This window comes from Zootoca vivipara, chromosome 2, assembly GCF_965207765.1.
Source record: "Zootoca vivipara chromosome 2, rZooViv2.hap1.1, whole genome shotgun sequence".
NCBI lineage: Eukaryota > Metazoa > Chordata > Lepidosauria > Squamata > Lacertidae > Zootoca > Zootoca vivipara.
Window position 1 is genome coordinate 68,595,661 of NC_142584.1, and position 13,247 is coordinate 68,608,907.

General features: G+C 45.6%; 1 protein-coding gene across 2 annotated transcripts in view; it reads right to left on the reverse strand.

The window, feature by feature from the left end:
- Positions 1 to 7,778, reverse strand: part of SLC38A3 (solute carrier family 38 member 3) — a 76,432-nt gene extending 68,654 nt beyond the window's left edge. Inside the window, exon 1 of one of the 2 annotated variants that reach the window (XM_035106000.3) lies at positions 6,943 to 7,778. The gene's annotated coding sequence lies outside the window, so the exon portion shown is untranslated. The remainder of the gene's footprint in view (positions 1 to 6,942) is intronic. The other variant, XM_088662149.1, reaches the window with a different exon arrangement.
- Positions 7,779 to 13,247: the final 5,469 nt, after the last annotated feature.

The window sequence follows — 13,247 nt, forward strand, 5'->3', positions numbered from 1 at the left end:
CTATGGACGTCTGGCAAGGGAAGTGCTGTGGGCTCACCTTGACAGCGGGCTTGGGCCTTGTATGTGGGAGCGGTGTGGGCTGAACAGGGTGATGCCATCAGAACATTTCTTGCCATATGCTGACTGGTTCCTTCTAGGCAGGCTTAATGTGGAGGATTTGCCAATGATGCTACAGGAGGGTCTGCTGGTATAACTAGGTTGCCTCTAACTATTGTGATTTCTACTTCAATTATACTGGAATTAGATCTAGACCTGGTGGATCGGCACAGCATCAGAGGATCCTAGGATCAGCTGCCCCCTTATGCAAAATGCCAACTTGAGTCCTGAATTCCTTTGGTGGTGATGAAAGTGAAATTACTTTCAGTGCATTAAGTTGTATATCCAAGCCCCTTGGTCTTGGCCAAGCTGCGGAATAGGAGAGGAGTTCAATGAATAGTACAGCATTTAAAGTGTAAGCTTTATTTATATACGGTTAACTTTATTACGTTAGACTTTATTATGACTGTTGATTTTATTGGTACTGTATGTTCTTATAAATATTTTATGCAAACTGCCTAGAGGTTTTTAAATTAAGCAGTACACAAATTTTGCTATGTAAAAAAAAGGGGGCCTTTTCACAAAACAGTCAAAGCAAGCCTCAGTCACAATTTTAAAAACACAACAACAACCCACCCACCTCTATTTTTAATTTTTATGTATCTAACAGCCTAATATAGAATCCCAGGTTTGGAAGGGACCTCAAAGGTCACCCAGTCCAACTCCCTGCTAATTCAGGAAGCCCACTACTGCAACAGGTGGGTATCTAAACCCCATTTACAAACCTCAAAAGCAGGCATCCCCAAACTGCAGCCCTCCAGATGTTTTGCCTACAACTCCCATGATCCCTAGCTAACAGGACCAGTGGTCAGGGAAGATGGGAATTGTAGTCCAAAACATCTGGAGGGCCGAAGTTTGGGGGTGCCTGCTCAAAAGGAAGGATAATCCATCACAACCTGCAAGGAAGTCTGCTTCACTGATTCAACAGCTTGTACCCTCAGAATTCCCCCCCCTTGATGTTTAAGGAAACACATATAAATATGTTATACATGTATGAAAAAAATAATCCTGACCACTTTTTAGTCATCATATGGTAGTCAAAGTTCTTTTTAAATTCTCACTTATACACTTAATAGATCAGAGAAAGTTGTGCTTCTGCCCCCCTCCTCCAGCTGCAACACATGTTCAAACCATCTGGCTACACATGCACTCTAGTGCTAGAGAGGGGAAGCACATCACATCTAAAAACGCAGAAAGGGTTCATGAAATATTATGTCATACTTTCAACAATGGGAGAGGAGGGAATAGAGTTGTTGGTGATGCTTGCTGCTAGAGTTGTAAATACTGTGGGGAAGTGCTACAGTGCTGTGGTTATACAACAAACAGGCACACTGCCTTCAAAACTTAACCTAATACAGTACATAGAGAAAGTTCATAGAATGAAGCAGCTTCACAAAATACCTGAAGTACAGTGTCAGTTAATGCACTAACTGGAAAGGGAGGTACAAAAAATTTCTCAGGTACAAAATATTGTGGCATATTCTCTCCAAGCCATACGTCACCTTGAGGGATGTCATGTGGATTGTGTGCAACTAATGAGAAACAAATGTGTCATTTATTGTGCCATAAACTAAACTGTGCAGAAAGGCCATCATTTTTCTCCTTGTGATTATGAGAATACGACATTGAAAGCAGCAAGGATGCCAAGGTCCCTTGCCCTGCCTGTACCATTGCCCAGCTTGTTCCTTGTCACACCACACCACAGTACCTGCCAGTGAAATGGGGATATGGAACAATGCCTGCCGGACGGGATGACGTGAGGGTGAATGAATGAACGCAAGGCTCTTTGAGATGATCAGATGACAAAAGCCACAGGAAGAGCCGCTTGAAATTACCCATAACCGTCCTATCCTCCAACATGAACCTTTGATTGTTTCCAACAGCAAACAACTGTGCCCTTGTTCAGTGTTAGAAACTGAGATATGAAAGCTAGGAGCTAAATGGCACCTTAAACCTAGGTTATGGGTGCAACAATGGAATGTCTAGGCGTTTTTTTATATACAGTGGTACCTCAGGTTACAAACGCTTCAGGTTACAAACTCCGCTAACCCAGAAATAGTACCTCAGGTTAAGAACTTTGCTTCAGGATGAGAACAGAAATTGTGCTTCGGTGGCACGGCGACAGCAGGAGGCCCCATTAACTAAAGTGGTGTTTCAGGTTAAGAACAGTTTCAGGTTAAGAATGGACCTCCAGAATGAATTAAGTTCTTAACCCGAGGTACCACTGTAACAATAACACAAAGCTGAAAACGAATGAACTGCAGCTAAAATATTATGTTCATTTTTCACACGGTCTGGTCCTTCCCCTGCTCACCCCCCCCAATACTCTTAAGAGGGTCTTTTCTCTAGTCGTCAGAGCAGGCTTCCTCAAACTCGGCCCTCCAGATGTTTTGAAACTACAATTCCCATCATCCCTGACCACTGGTCCTGCTAGGTAGGGATCATGGGCGTTGTAGGCCAAAAACATCTGGAGGGGCAAGTTTGAGGAAGCCTGCTTCAGAGAATAGCTGGAAGTGGGGAGACAGAAAAAGTTCCTCCTTTCCTTCCACTCTGCAGTTTTAATCTGAAATCTTAGGCGCAGTACTGTGCCCAGAGCTCAGAAACTGCTTGTGCTAATGAAATTCCCTATTGCAAAATGCACCTAGAACAATGTGAGTTTCGAACACTGCCCTTGTTTGGGTGCAGAGTGGACAAATATCCATGCCAGCCTTGACAAGATAAAGAGCATCTTGGCCCCATGTTAGAAGCAATGCAGGGCTTCCCACTAACAGCAACGTTCAGACCATCAGCTTGAGGCATGGAGAAGCACTAGGAGCATGCTTTGCCTATATAAAACTGCTGCTTACTGGTGTTCTTTGAAAGAAGTTGTAAAGAGATCTCTTCAGTCCAGAAAGTGTGTAGGTCAGTGGATGGAGCTTCTTCTTTTACCAAAAAACTTGATTCCTTTTTATTTTGGAATGTCACCATTTGATTTGGTAGGGCTCCTGTGACATACATTTACAGCACATTTAAGGCACACGACTTCCCCACATTAAGGCACGTGACTGTCATTTGTGAAGCATGCTGGGAATTGTGGCTCTGCAAGTGGTGAACTAGCTCCCAAGATTCTTTGTGCTGTAAATGTGCTTTAAATGTATAATGGGCACACAGAACAACTGGATGAAAGCCAGAAATTGAACAGGTTAGTTGAATTCCTATCACTTCACCCCTGTACCAGAAACAGTAGTGCACACTGAATTTCTGCCAACTATACATTTGTCAAAGGCCCACAAGGGAACCTGCAAGAAACAAAGCGACAATCCCACACTAACTTCTAGGTTTGGAGATCCAATATGAACTGGCATGGTTCTTTAGGTTTGGTATTAATGGCTTACTTTGTACTGCACCCAAGGTTTCAGGAACTAATCCTGAAATACAACAGGCCTGTCTTGTTTTTCTGGCTCTGTATCCTGGGCACAGCAGACCTATCCACCCAGTGCTAAACAATTCTGACTTGGTCAGAGGGAATCAACCATGTCCTGGCACACTATTTCTGTTCAACAATGTCGGCATCCCCAGACTCACTAGGCCACTTCAGCCATATAGTTTAGCTGTCCCAGTCTCCGCACCAAGAAATAGTAAAGCAAACAGTTTGGAAGAGAAGGAGGAGCTGCCCTAAGCCTCTTGAAAACCTACACACACACACACCAAAAAAAACAAAAAAACAAACAAACATGTATGTATGTATAGTATAAGCTGCTTGCAGCATGGCTTTGCAACAGCTCACTTGCTAAAAACACAGTTTTGTTCCAAATCAAAGCCTCAGCCAACTATTTTGACCGTGTACTCAAAGCTGAGAGAATGGCAGATTTGAATTTGAAAAGCAAAGTTTATAGCCATTCAGAATGCAAGAGAAAAGTCAGCCTGCTTTCTACCACTGTGTCACTTTGGGAGGTGACGCTGTTGCAGATGTAAATTTAGTGGTCCTTCTCTGCCCTCCCTGACCACACAGAGCAGTTAATTGTTGACTCTGCATACGTAGATCTAGATATGTATTTATTCTGGGTACACAGGTGAAGAAATTAGCTGAGAGTGGGAGTGAGGAGCCTACCAGAGAATGCAATGTGCTTGCTGCATTCACAAAAATGCATTAATAGGCCAAGCTCTATAAATACTCTCCTATAGGCATGTCCCACTGCTTACCACAGCCAGCCTATGACTGCTCTCCTGCTTCTCCTTTCCTAGAAACAGACAGCACTGCAAACAGCCTACAGCTCTAAGTGAGAGCTTTGGCCTCATAGGCCAGTGGTAAAACTGTGCCACAAACGACAAGGAGCTGAAACCGGAGACTTTCCATACTCCCAAACAAAACACAAGCTCCGTAGGGCAGTGGAATGCCAAACTACCCTAGTTCCACATGGCTCGGTCCAGCTCAAGTCTATACCAGAAGGTCCTGATATTTGATCTAGGCTGCAACAGTTTCCAGAGCTAGGAAACATATGTCACTCCCCTGCCCAATTAAAAATTAAAACCGGAAAAAGTGGAGGGTTTTCTTTATGCACAGGACACAGCAAACATCAGACAAGTTCTTATCCTCCTGGATAATCCAGCCACTCTGAGTACTCAGCATTTCCAAGACGTTGCCGTTTTAGCAGTGAATTATGTTCAAATATGAATAAATTAGTCTTAGTAATGAGATCAGCATGCCCTGTTCCATTTGGGACAATTCACACAGCTTTACAGTGGGCTTTATGAGAGGGAAAATGTGTGTGCATATAAAATATGTATCATAAACCGTCCATATGCAAAATAGTTGGAATTTAATATTTTGTCTCCGAATACAGTTACAGAATAAGCACAACATTCTTATGATGTATTCCAAATATCTGAAGGCTTCACATACATTGCCTCAGTAATCCCTACAACCAGTGCTATTCTTCTCCCTTGTTCTCTTATAATGGCATTGGTGCCCACCTGAGACGTGCCAGAACTGAGTTCCAGCAAGTTCTGGCTGGAAAAAAAAGCCCTGCGTACAACAATCCTGTTAGGCAGACTGATACCATTATTCTGATACTGAGACGAAGGCAGTCTGGCGAGAGTTGCTGAAAATATCCCAGCACTGTCTCTTAGCTACAACTGGAAGAAACCTCTAGAGGTAACCTGGTCCCATTCTTGTCACTTCAGTATGAAATGGGAAGCGAAGTGTGTGTGTGTGTGGGGGGGGGCTTAATGAAATTCTCTCTCCTGACTCCTTTCAGTTTTAGTCAAATTATGGCCTCCCCGCTTCAGCCTTCTAAAAACTGTACTAAAGGGGCTACCAGAAAAGGTAAAATAGCAATCCTCTGACTGCAGAGGAGAAACCCCACCACTGCTCCTACAGGGCCACCAGAGGCAAAAACCACAAAAATATCCTCAAAACCATCACTGGCCATTCTGCTTTCTGAGCCCAGAGAACAAGAGTACAGTAAGTGTTTTCTATTTCTTAGAGATAACACAGATTCGGAAAGTCTGGGGCCTAAGCACAGTAGTAATGTTTCTAACTGAGAACTCTTGAGACATTTCTCTCTTCCTCTAGGGCATTACACCACCTGGAGATGACAGGGGGACGGGTGCAAATACATGGTGCCTGTGGGTGAAGCTGCACATTAGAGGTGCACTGATGTGCTACCTGCCCACATGATTTGGGCTGCAGATGGATGTGATCATGCCCTGTGTGAGGAATGGTGTGTGTGCAGAATTGTCCCAAGACATAGCTGCCAAGTTTTCCCTTTTCTCGCGAGGAAGCCTATTCAGCATAAGGGAAAATCCCTTAAAAAAAGGGATAACTTGGCAGCTATGTCCCAAGATGATGCCCATCCCACTATAATCTGGAAGCTGCTTGTGCAAGAGGAAGACCCGACCACAGAACAAAGTACTGTTACTCTTTGATCTTGGGACCTTTCCATTGTACCTTTCCATAGTACCAGGCTATCAAATCTCATATGCTAGAGATGAAACAAGCATGGATGGCTCTTTCCATCTTCATTTTCTACCGTAAACTAACACCTCAAAAATATATTAGACACCGCAGAAATATTTAACAGTATTATTAACTAAGTGTGAGGCTAGTTACAACTGTCCCTTTTTCTCAGAAAAGTTAGGTGTTTCTTAGTCCAGGTCTGTGATGCTGAGAAAAGATGGTAGAAGAGCTGAAAGTAATACTAAAAGTTTTGGTAGAGAGAAAGTGTACTTTTTTCCCATTGTGTACTGCCTTGGGATACCATATGAAAGGCAGTATTTGAATACCTAAAACATTTTTTTCTAAGTCCCAGAGAAATAAAAATAATTGTTTGGCACGGCAAGGAGCAACAGAAGGTCACCAAAGGAGACCAGAGAAGACCCAGCGGGGGCTCTTCCAGACATCCGCTCCCCACAGACTATAACCCCTATTCTGAACCGAGGCGGAGGGAAGGAGCGAGCTGATGGCAAGATTTGCTCCTCGTTGCAACGATATACCATTTGCCAGCAGTCCGGTCCAGAAAGATTCCTTCCGTCGCTGAACTCCTGCGAGTACGTCAAAGACACGGTAAGCCCAACCCACGCAAGTATTAGCCGTTGTAGTAAAGTAGAGCGAGGATGAAACCCTATTTAAAGACATCTCGAAGGTCTGGCGGGGGCCGCCGGGGACTAGCGGCGAGGAAGCTCGCAAAGCGCCGCCGCGTAAAGTTGGAGCGTTCCTTTGGAAAGGCACCGCCGAGGCGCTGGCCCACCCGACCCGACCCCCGGTTGCGCCGAATAGCGGCTTTTATGAATAGCAACGAGAAAAGGTGAGGCACCCGTGGCTTGTGGATCCACCCCGTCCCTCCCGATCCGCTCCTTGCGACTTACGTGCCGGTCCTGCAGTCCAGGTCCTGTCCCGCGCCGGCCAAACTTCCCGGTTTGCAGCGCTCGCTCGGCAATCCCGCGGCTGTCGCTCCGGCGCGTCCGTCTCTACGGCTGGCAGATTACAGTGTTCGCCAATAATCCCCAATGGAGGGGAAGATTAAAGGCACCAGGACCGCCCCCACGGCGGCCTCCAATCTCCGCGGCTTTCGGAGAAGCGTCACGCTGCCCCCCTCCCGCGTCCACCCCGGACGGGGCACAGGCGAGGGGGGGAGAGAGCGAGGGGGGCCGCCGGAGCCTGCGCGCCCGAGGGAGCCGGGCACAGGAGCACGAGGCGGGAGGGGCGGGCAGCGCGCCAGGGCGCCCCTCGCTTCCTTCCCTGGCGGGCCGCGTGCCACTCTCGGCTGAGCGCGGAGGCAACAGAATTTCGGCAAAGTCGGCCGCGACCCTGAAGGCTTTCACTCCGGACGATCGCAGGGGAGCAGGCGGTGGCGCTTCGCTCCGACTCAGGTTTCCTGGCCGAAAGGTCCGTCTCGACGCAAATCAAGGCAAGAGTGTTTAGCACCAAAGTTTGAATATCTCAGTCCAGTCTAGGGCGAGTTGCAAAGGTTTCATTGGAGCACGTAGTTTTATATCGAGCATAACCCACACAGATTCAACTTTTCCAGTCCTCTTTTATTTTTTAAAGGCCGCTACATCCAGTCCAATCTAACCCTTACACGTAATTTTTCAAACGAGCGCATCGAGGATCGCAGCGCCACGAAGAGTCCATGAAAAGTGTGGGGTTTACCTCCGAGTGAATCTCTTAAACTCCGGGAATGAGCTCGTCCTCGGTGTGGCGAAGTGCTGCGTTTTTAATCCTGAAAATAAATAAATAAATTGTGTGTAAATAAATCGTCCGCTGTGTAGACAATCTAACCCCCCCCCCCCGCAAGCAGTCTAAAGGGGCTCAGCTCATTAAACCTGACAAAAAGAAAAGTGTACATTAAATGCCACTGGCCTATTTTGGGTCTTCTATCATCTAAATTTAGTGGGGGAAACCAGAGCCGGATCCCAGGCCATAGAAGCACCAACCTTGGCAATCAGACTACCTGGACATCAGATCCCTGAACCGACGCAGCGCTTTAGAGGGGGGGGGGGGTTATGCGATCTAAAGCACAACTGTATTTACATGGCTTCCCCCAAAGACTACAGTTCCCAAGATTCTTTGGGGTGGCCATGTGCTAGTGTGTGGTTAGGGCCTGGGCATCCAAGGGACCAGATCAGGACCCAATGCAGATGCAAGTCCATTGAATCTAGGAGAGCCCTTGAGAAATCATGCTAAGGCCAGCAAACAAAGATTTGCATAAATAGACTTGTGTAACAGGGTAGCAATATTTACTTTGAAATCCCAGGGCACTGTGTACATAGGATTGCAACCCTCAGATGGCAAGATTGCAAGGGCATTTGCTTCCCCTGGATTCAATACTATTCTCATGGATGACAATTAAGACATAATCTGAACAGTATAAATACACCTAAAAAGGTAAAGATAAAGGACCACTGACAGTGAAGTCCAGTCGCGAACGACTCTGGGGTTGCGGTGCTCATCTCGCTTTACTGGCCGAGGGAGCCAACGTTTGTCCGCAGACAGTTTTCCCGGGTCCTGTGGCCAGCATGACTAAGATGCTTCTGGCGAAACCAGAGCACTGCATGGAAACTCTGTTTACCTTCCTGCCGAAGCAGTACCTATTTACCTGTACAGTGGCGCTGTGGTCTAAACCACAGAGCCTAGGCGCAGGGGTCAGCAAACTTTTTCAGCAGGGGGCCGGTCCACTGTCCCTCAGACCTTGTGGGGGGGCAGACTATATTTTGGGGGGAAATATGAACAAATTCCTATGCCCCACAAATAACCCAGAGATGCATTTTAAATAAAAGGACACACTCTATTCATGTAAAAAAACATGCTGATTCCTGGACCGTCTGCGGGCCGGATTTAGAAGGCGATTGGGCCACATCCGGCCCCCGGGCCTTAGATTGGGGACCCTGGCCTAGGGCTTGCCAATCAGAAGGTCGGCAGTTTGAATCCCCACGACGGGGTGAGCTCCCATTGCTCGGTCCCTGCTCCTGCCAACCTAGCAGTTTGAAAGCACGTCAAAGTGCAAGTAGATAAATAGGTACCTCTCCGGCAGGAAGGTAAAAGGCATTTCTGTGCGCTGCGCTGGTTCGCCAGAAGCGGCTTAGTCATGCTGGCCACATGACCTGGAAGCTAATGGCCGGCTCCCTTGGCCAATAAAGCGAGATGAGCACTGCAACTTTGACATGCTTTTGAACTGCTAGGTTGGCAGGAGCTGGTACCGAGCAATGGGAGTTCACTCCGTCACATGGATTCGAACCGCCGACCTTCCAATTGGCAAGCCCTAGGCTCAGTGGTTTAGACCACAGCACCACCCACGTCCCTAATGAGCTGCATTTAAGATGCCAGAACCAGAGAGTTTCTCTCACACACACCTTATATCAGTCAGGTCAAAGACGGCATTTTCAATGTCCACATGCATAATTAATTCATACAAAGAAAGAAATCCAAACCCCATATTGTCTACATATTTAGCATATACAGTGCTGGCACAAGCTAAAAGTATAATGTGTGATTAAGCCAAAATTGTTTTCGTTTTTTTTAAAAAAAAACATCATTTATATGCTGCTTACTTGACCAGAAACGTCTAAGCCGCTTACATAAAACAATATAAAATATTCATTAAAATACTGATAAAATCAAAATAAAAACAAATGGACATAAAATGTCTTCAAATGTATATTGTTATTGTTGGCATCTGTCTGTCTTGAGAAACAACAGCATGTGCCTTCGGGGTGAAGTCAAACCGCTGGAGAAACATAGCATCTGCTGCGGCTGCAGAGACCAGTCACTCATAACTGCTGCCTCATGTGTTGTTTTTGCTGTGTTAGCAGCACTGAAGTGACCTCTCCGAGATGCAGGCCTGGGCAGTGTGTATGGAGGTCCTGGGCTGCCCTTGCTGAGCAATACTTTTGGCTCCAGGAGTTGCCAGAAAGAGTTGTACAAAACGGCATCTAACCATCTTAGGGATTTGTGTAGGGTTTAGTCCTTAGTCTCTTCTTTTGCCGAAGATGTCCCACGAGGCAGCAGGTACTGATTTTGTCCTTGACGTTTACTCCTGAGGTCTTACTCCTGAATGAGTATAGACGCAAGGCAGTGGAGGTTTAGGACCAGAGTTTCCTTCTCCTGGATGGGCTGGCTACCTTCCCAGGTTGACGAGCCCCATCTGTCCCTCACTTCTCTCTACAGCCTTTGCAGAAACCATCTTCTTGTCCGTTGGATCCACTATTGGAATTGTACGCTCAATCCACTGGTGCCTGTCATTGCATGCGAGGGAAGTCCCTAACTCATTGAGGGTTTGAAAGCCATTGGCTGTCCAGCTGTTCTCGAGGTGTGGCTGCTGCTGCATGCTGACAGCTTCTAGGAGCCACAGGTGAGAACTGAGTGCAGGGTGGGGAGCAAAGATGGACAAACTACCTCAGAAGGAGCAGAGGTGCTACCCCACCCTAACATATGGATTGCAAGAAATATGCACAATAAAGTTACATGTTAAAAATACAAGCACTTTTAAGTTCAGTTGATTTCAGTAGGACTGCTTTAAATCTCCAGTTGGTCAGTGGGACCTGAAAATGCTTAGGTTTGTTTGAATCATATTCCCAGTTTACAAACTCTGTGGGTTTTTCCAGGTGTTCTTGGATGTCAGGTGTGCTGGTTAAATACAGAAGAAGAAGAAGAAGAAGAAGAAGAAGAAGAAGAAGAAGAAGAAGAAGAAGAAGAAGAAGAAGAAGAAGAAGAAGAAGAAGAAGAAGAAGAAGAAGAAGAAAAGTGCAGATCCCTGCCAGTCCAAGTAGCTTTCCACAGAAGGAGTGTGGTTAGTGTAGGTGGCATAGTCTAGAGAATAACCTGTTTGGAGCCAGGAAAAAGCAGAAAAACTGGCTGTTTTAAAAAGCTACTATCGAAGAAGAGGCATTTGATTCAAAAGACACAGGAAATATTTTAAAGTCCACCTGGAATTATTTTGCTTTTTTATTGTTTCAACCTCTAAATGTCTTTGCAGCATTAGAGAAACAGGACTTTTTATGTTATTAGGTAAAGGTAAAGGGACCCTTGACCATTAGGTCCAGTCGTGACGGACCGGAGTTGCAGCGCTCATCTCGCGTTATTAGCCTACCGGTAGGGGGCCAAGTCATGTGGCCAGCATGACAAAGCCGCTTCTGGCGAACCAGAACAGCACACGGAAATGCCGTTTACCTTCCCGCTGTAGCAGTACCTATTTATCTACTTGCACTATGACGTGCTTTCGAACTGCTAGGTTGGCAGGAGCTGGGACCGAGCCGCGGGAGCTCACCCCGTCGCGGGGATTCGAACTGCCGACCTTCTGATCGGCAAGCCCTAGGCTCTGTGGTTTATCTATGGTATGACCTGCCTTTTGGAATACTATGTATCATTTTGGTCGCCAAACCTCAAAAAGGATATTGTAGAGATGGGAAAGGTCAGTAAGGGCAGTAAGGATGATAATGGGAATGGAGCAACTCCCCTACAAATTTTTAGTTTTGGGGAGTTTTCAGCTTAGAGAAAAGATGAGCAAGGGGTGACATGATGGATACTTCTGAACCCATAAGTGTTGCTTGAATGCCTTCCATCAGCTTCAGCTGGTGCCTAGCTAAATTATGTTGCCTATGCTCTGGTATTACTGCAATGTGTTGTATTGGGGGGGGGTGTGCCTTTGAAGACAGTTTGTAAATGTCAGGTTTCGGCAGCCCAAACACCAATTCTGGCTCAACCACACTGACTGCAAATTAGTCTCTGGGGTCTATTCAGTGGTGGTTTATACTTATAAAGCTAACTTCCATATCTGAAAATTTAGCCATGCTGGCAGGGGCTGGTGGGAGCTTGAGTTCAACATCTTGAGGTCCACAAGTTCCCCAGCCCTGATTTAAAAGATTTCTTCAGCAAAGCAGGGGGTTTTTTTGGGGGGGGGGTGCTGGTTTTTTTTAAAAAAAGAAGTAGAAACATTTATTTTAAAAATCATTAATTCCCCGCCCCCCAAAGTAGCAATGCTCGCTCATCGGAAAATTTAATCCCACCAAATAATGAGACATGAATTTAAAATCATTTGAATGCAACAAAGCACACCTGCAACATCTCAAGGACTAGGGGGATTTCCAGTTGTAGATTCTGCACTAAATGCAATGGAAAAGCACCATGTGAAAGAGCCACAAGGCATTCTGTTCATCTGAATGGCTTAGAGACACCTCAGATGTTTAGCTAACCCACCAATTGATAAATGGCAGTACATTACTCATTAACTACTTAAGTTTCATGGTCACACTGGGATCTTGACTTTCGATGACGATGATCTTCTGATTAAGGTTAGTTGAGAACCTGGGCTTACCCCATGATATAGTGTGTACAATACAAACATCTGTATTTGTATGGGTGACGTGGTAGCTCAATGTAAAAGATTAGTTATATAAGGCCATTGTTGCGTATAATTTCACCATGTTCACCTGCACAGCTACACTTTACGACATAGGTTGTCTTCATATGGAATGAAAATTAAAGTCAATTTTTAACTACTATATTTCAAAAAAGAAAGTTAGAATTATAAATATACTGTGTTGCCAATGCCGAAAGTTATCACAGTGATCAAATTTGATGAAACCACAAACTATGTTTGCTGGGAATGTGCCTCCTGCTGTTTTGGCTACATTGCAGATTGCTGCATACCAACCACTCATTTGCATTTTTCTTTACAATGAATCTGTAGATTTATCTAGCTTTTAAGACTCTCTGCGCATTCCTCTCATGTGTACAATAAATGTGTTCAGGAGAAGCAGGGCAGTGCCTGCTGAACCAAGTCCCAACGCTGCTGTACCCCGCAGGCTCCAATCTCATGCTATCTAGAAAGTTATGAAAGGGGTGCACATACAACTGTACATCAACAGGCTCTTCGTAACCAACCTTTTGGAAACCCACATGCCGGACCTGAGCACCAAAGCACTCTCCCTTCTTGTGGTTTCCAGACACTGATGCTCAGAGGCATACTGCAGAGACATTATGGCTAGTACAGTAGTTGAAATTCTCAAACCTTCTTTGAATTTGTCTAATCATTCAAGTTGGTGGTCATCATTGCCACTCTTTTACTTGTCCTGAATCCTCCTGTTTTCAACTTCATTAGAGGTCCATGAGTTCTAGTGTTATGGGAGACGGCTATCCACTTTCTCCATGCCACACATTATAGTTTTATACACTT